General features: G+C 46.6%; 1 protein-coding gene across 3 annotated transcripts in view; it reads right to left on the reverse strand.

The window, feature by feature from the left end:
- The window catches only part of PIP5K1B (phosphatidylinositol-4-phosphate 5-kinase type 1 beta), a 339,881-nt gene extending 336,871 nt beyond the window's left edge, over positions 1–3,010 (reverse strand). The window contains exon 1 of one of the 3 annotated variants that reach the window (XM_043979091.1): positions 2,138–3,010. The gene's annotated coding sequence lies outside the window, so the exon portion shown is untranslated. Of the gene's footprint in view, positions 1–1,238; positions 1,415–2,137 lie in introns of those variants that run through there. The other 2 variants (XM_043979093.1, XM_043979092.1) reach the window with 2 other exon arrangements.
- Positions 3,011–6,000: the final 2,990 nt, after the last annotated feature.

Consider the following 6,000-nt stretch of genomic DNA (forward strand, 5'->3'; position numbering starts at 1 on the left):
CAAATACCTTGTCCCAGCTCAAAAATTTAACAGTGGCATAGTGGAAAGTAAACTATGCCAGGAGTCAGAAGACCTGGGGATGTATTAGAAAGAGGATTAGAATGGGTGCCAGTAGGTGTGAGTTCAAGTCTCAGTTTCATCAGTTACTATCCATGAGATTTCAGGTAGGTTACATCTCTGGGACCTTGTTTCCTCATCTGTAAAATGAGGATTAAAAAACCAAAATGTGCCTCCAATCATAGAGCTGTATGGGGGTTAAATGGGATACTATTTAAGAAAGTTGTAAAAGTGGAACAAAAATATAAAGGGGCATTAGCATTTTAATTAATTGCCATTAGGTTTCATCTTCCCAAACTCCTAGCATTTAAGTGCCAACCATATGCCACTACAAAACAAAATTAAATACAGCATGTACACATATACAAAAGAAACACAATTAATTTCATAAAGCACCTTTCCTGTAAGGAGACAGTTTAAGTAATATAGAAATTTTAATAAGCTTTGAAGCTTAATAAATATTTATGGAATTATTTCTCATTTATAGATGAGAAAACTTCATATGAAAGAGAGGTTAAGTGACATTCTCAAAGAGCTAATAATAAGAATAGGGACTCAACCCCAGGTCTTCTGAGTCCTAATCTGATGGGTGTTCCACTGTGCCCCAATCTCTATCAAATTAGATCTGTTACAATACTTAAACCCATTCCTTGTTACTTTTTCTCCCCAGCAGTACTCATTGTAAATCATATCTGACATTACTTATACAGATTATAAATGGACCATCCCCTCTGCTGCAGGAACTCCTTCCGGTTAGGAAATTCTTAGTAGAAACATTCATTGACAGCCTTCTATTTTATCACATTAAAGTTACAAAGAAACACTCTGCCTTCCCCTCTAGCTGTAGAAACAATTTGTCCTCTTCTCAAAAAAAGGAGAGAATTCTTTGGGTCGCTACTTATCACCAAAAATAGCACCAGAGTTTCCCCCTCCCCCCCCCCCCCAAACAACAACAAAACAACAACAACGCAACAAAACCCTAGAAGCTTGGCCTCTACCTAAGAGAAGACACCTGGGTTTTGATAGCAGATAGTCATAGAGTGGTGTCCCTCCCTGATAGGAACTCACCACATACATTCCCGTGGGCCTCCAAGAGGCTGGGTTTGTTGGGTTGTTTTCGTTTGGCTTGCAAGACAGGCTGTGCCCTTTTCCAGACTCTCTGCATAATTAATTACCATTACCTAGTTCGGAGGTTCTGATTCCAGTTGGTTCAATGAAAGAATTTATTCACCTATCCAAGCAACTTCCTCTGATGAGTTTTATAATCAATTATGTCCTGCACAAGCTCGCCGGTGGGATGAGAACCGGCAAGTCTCATCTGCATGGATGTCTCATAAACAGACCTTGGCACTTGCAGCTTTCCCCGATCAGCTGGGACAATTATGACAAAACCATTTCTAGACATGCCCCCCTCCCTATTCTCATCCCGAAACGTTAAAGCATCATCTGAACCGGGGGGGGGGGGTACTGGGGGGGAGGCGTTTAGTCGATTGCAGCATTCTCTGTCATAACAACACTGCACCTGTTCAATCCGGCTCTGGCGCCAGTAATGACCAAAGGAAATATTCGAAACCTCTCCTGACACCCTAAATGCTGCCTAGTAAGTTCCCAGGTCCAAAGCATGGGGGAACTAGGGACCTCATCCTCTAAAGCCAAAGCCTAACTTGGCCCCTCTTCTACCTCTGGTGTCCCTAAGGGGGACACTCCATGAAGTGCCCCCACCCACCCACACACCCACACACGCCCCCGGCAACTCCGCCGGTGTCACTGCGGACCTGGCGGGGTGAGGCGAGCCCAGGGACAGCCAACCAAGCTGAGCAGCTGTTTGTCGCCGGCGGGAAAGTCCTCCTTCAAAGCACCACCACCACCCTGCCCGCACTCTACAGAGCCCCTTCCTCCTGCCAAGCGCAGGCTCTTAAAGTCCCCCTCGGGGGAAAGGCAATGGGCCGGAGTGGCGGGGAGCAGGGGGAAAGACCGGGTTTGGGGAGAACGAAGAAACCATCCCTCTTCTCCCGATTGCCAAGGGCCCTGGGAAAGGGAGAGTAGCGCGGGCGGGAAGGAAAGAAAACTAGTCTCTTACCCTGGTGCCGGATCTCCTTCCCTCCGCTCCCCAGACCAGTTGCGCCACAGTCTGCTAGTTCCTGGGATGTTGCTGCTGTTGCTGCGGCGGCGGCTCCTCCACCGAGAGTCAGGGCTGAGGAGGAAGCAGCGAGGATAGAGGCTGCCGGGCAGCCGGCCGGGGCTAGGGGAGGACCAGGAGAGGTGGAAGTGGATGGCAACCCCGGCCGGAGCCTCGGAGCAGCCCGGGCCCGCGCTGGGGCGGGAGGGCTGGAGCTTTGTAGCTCCCTGGCCAAACTCCCTCAAGACTGTCGCGCCGGAGTGTGTGTGTGTGTGTGTGTGTGTGTGTGTGTGTGTGTGTGTGTGTGTGTGTGTGAGTGAGTGTGAGTGTGTGTGTAAGTGTGTGTGTAAGTGTGAGTGTGGGAGAGCGCGCGTCTCGGATTCGTTTCCCTCCCCTTCCCCGCCGGTCCCCGGGGCCAGAGAGGAAGCACCAATTGCCTGGTTCCGAAGCTGAGCAGCAAATACCAGGCACCGTCTCTTCCTAAGGCAACAAAGTCTCTGGTTACAAATGTATCTCTCTTTCTCCAGCACCCTTCCCTCCTCCTGGCGCAGAGCGTTAGAGGAAGCGTGAATTACCCGGCGTCGCCCCGAATCCGGAGGCTCTGGCTCGGGCTCCGGCCCCAGTCCCGGCCCGGGTGCAGTGCGCGTGTGAGTCTGTGAGAGCAGCAGAAAGACCAGACTGCGCCGCTGGGCACCGAAAGCCCCGCCCGCTGGCGGCCGCTGCCCAAGCTCTTCCCCTTTTCTCCCCGCCCCCTTTCTCCATCCCCGCACGCCCCAGCGTGCGGGGATGAGAGACCGGTTTGCAGCAACCACAACAGCAGTCTTGGGATCTGCCACCCGGGCTGCCTGCCGGTGTCCCAGAATCTGTACGTGGGTGCTTAGAGCACCCCGCCCCTCCTCCGCGGCAGAGCGCCATCCGGAAAGATAGGTTGGTTTTCAACCTCCAGTAGCCTTACAGTGAGGGTGGGTAGAATGGAAATAGGTTAGAGACTCTCTCCCGCTTTAGGACACTCTTCAGACTCTAGGGTGGGTTTAACAACCTCCGATCTCCTTCTCCAGCTGTGTTTCTCAAACTCTTTAACAGGGCTCCCTAGGCCAGAACTAGGCTTGCCTATGTTTTAGCCTGCAGTAAAATCAGTCATCAGTGATTTCATCCATGCGGATACTCCTTTCACTGATCACAACCCGTGCTGTCTTCATCCTGTGCAATTCATGGCCATGGCTTTTGAGCTAAATCCTCCATTAAGGATCTTCCCAAGAGACTTGAGGGCTTTCCAGACTTTTTTTTTTAATATCTGGAAGCATTCAGTGTATCATTTGTATAACCCAAATCCTGCACATCTATTGTCCCTTATTCTCCAGATTTAGGACTGGCCCACATATGTAAACAGAGATGGAAGTGAGCTAGTCTACAGGTACATGTATACGTATGCATGTATACCTACGTAAAAGGAAGTGGGCTATATAGATACACACACACAGAGATAGATAGATAGATAGATATATGTATATATAGATACATACGTGTATCTATACCTCTGCTATATGTACACAATACACATAATGTTGCAAAAGTCTTAATGTAGTTTGAAGCTAATAGTTTAATGGATACCTTTGACCTCTCACTTTCAAATGGACCTTAAAGTCAGTTTACATTGACCATGCCCCTTTAGATCCAATTATTAATAGTTTGAGTTCTTCCAGTATGGTGGTGGTCCATGTTTCACAGCCATATACTGTCACCAGGTGAATATTCTTGGTATGCTCCTCTTCCTTAATTCCCATTTACCACTATTTATGCCAGTGACATGAGAGAGAGGATATTGGGTAGTAGGCTGGACTGGGAATCAGAAAGACTAGTGTTCAGGTATGTTAACTAGCTGGGCAATTCAGTTTAATTGTCAGTTTCCCCACCCTAGGCTTTTCTCCAAGAGTAAGTTAAAGACAAGCTGCTTTATAATGCTACATTATATAGGTAGAGGGAGTTTCTACATATATTGAGTCACAAGACTCAAAAACAATAACAACCAGTAATACCTAGTTCATGGTGAAGACCACATTTATTACAATCTAGAGTCTCATCATGGGGTAGCTAGGTGGCACAGTAGATAGAGCATTGGCCCTGAAGTTGGGAGGACCTGAGTTCAAATCTCACCTCACACACTAGTTGTATGACCCTTGGCAAGTCACTTAACCCCAATTTCCTTAAAAAACATCTGGGGCTGTCCTGATATATATCTTGCCACTGGACTCAGAAGGGAGAGAGTGAGATTGGACTTAGCCCTCCCTCACTTAAATCCAATTCACTTACAAGCCATGATTTCACTTCAATATCAGATGTCATGATCCTCTTTAAGAATGAAGAGAGTCTTACATTTACATCAAGCAAAAATGGAGCAGGGAAAGTTTTGTAAGCTAGTTCCTCCCATTCCAGAAACACTTGGTTCTCTAAATTATGATTTAGCCAAGAGATTTGGGTGGACTGAGAAGAGAATACTAAAAAGGAAGAATCAGTAGGCGGACAAGGTGATAATGGGAGATAGTCTGATAAAAAGGAGGGGGCGTAGCAGGAGGGCATGTAAGGCTGCTACAGTGGGGAGCTAGGTCACAGATGCAGTAACAGATAGTGGGTTTGAGATTCCTTGGCCTTAGGTTGGCATTGGGGAAATAATTTCTGGTAATTTGTTATAAAAATACAAACTTCTGTATGGATTGTGAACTCTTTGGGCTCCACATGCATGTTCATTTTTCTTTTAATAAACCTAGTCTTCATGTAAGTTTTGCGAAGCTGTCATTGCCTGTTGATATCTGGAGGGGTAGGTGGTAAGGAGAAGAGAAGGATCAAGGCAGAAAAGTCTAGAGAGTCAGAAGCAGTGCTGGATGAGAAATGAGCAGGGGTGAACTGGACAGTTTCTTAAAATGGTTGTCCTGGGCAGGAGTTTATCAGTCATCAAAGGAAGAGGCCACAGGAGCAGAGGTATCTTTATGGTGAAAAGGTTGCTGGGGAGGAGGTAGAAAAGACAAGAGAATCAATAGCAGAGCTGGGTAAGAAGTGACCACTATTTCAAGAACTGCCAAGGTCATCTATGTTCAGTTGTCACCCAGCTCTGCCCCTGATGCTTTTGGCTTTCTACCTCTGTCCCAGCAACCTTCTCACCCTAAAGATGCCTCTACCCCTAAAGCTCCTTCCTCTAATTGGGAGTTCCTACTATTTGAGAATACCTTGGCAGAAGAGGCATTCGAACATGTATACACACCATCAGTGGGAAGAGGAGCACACTTAAGGACCATATATAATGAGGTTACATATATGGAGGGGCATGTAATGTATGGAAAATGTATGGCCAGGAAGTACATGTGCAAGGGTACAAAGCTAGGGAATGAATTTATTTATAGACTAACTCGAATGTGGGTAGCTTTTCTGGGTTAGGGGTGTCCCAGGTGATATATGAGTGTCATTTTGGGCTAATATACTGAAATAGAAGAGGAAAGGCAGGGTCTTAGGCAAAAGAAGCAACTCAAAACCATTCTCATGCTTTTGGTAGATACCTAAGAAGGTTGAAAGTTCACCTTTATAAGTACAATTTAAATGCCATAGAATTAGAGAGGATTTTAGATTCCATTTGTCTGGGTTTTGCGGTGTGTGACAGATGGGGGCGGTGGAATAAGAGAAGTAAGTTAGGGAATGTCCAGAGAATGTAAGTAGAGGACAGCTCATATCTTTGACACTGAAGTCATACTGTTTTCTGATGATGTCATTACTCTCAGTAATCTCTCAGTATCCTTTGGTCCTACTTGACCAAGTTCTAATGTGACCTAGAAAGT

Source organism: Dromiciops gliroides, chromosome 1, assembly GCF_019393635.1.
Source record: "Dromiciops gliroides isolate mDroGli1 chromosome 1, mDroGli1.pri, whole genome shotgun sequence".
NCBI lineage: Eukaryota > Metazoa > Chordata > Mammalia > Microbiotheria > Microbiotheriidae > Dromiciops > Dromiciops gliroides.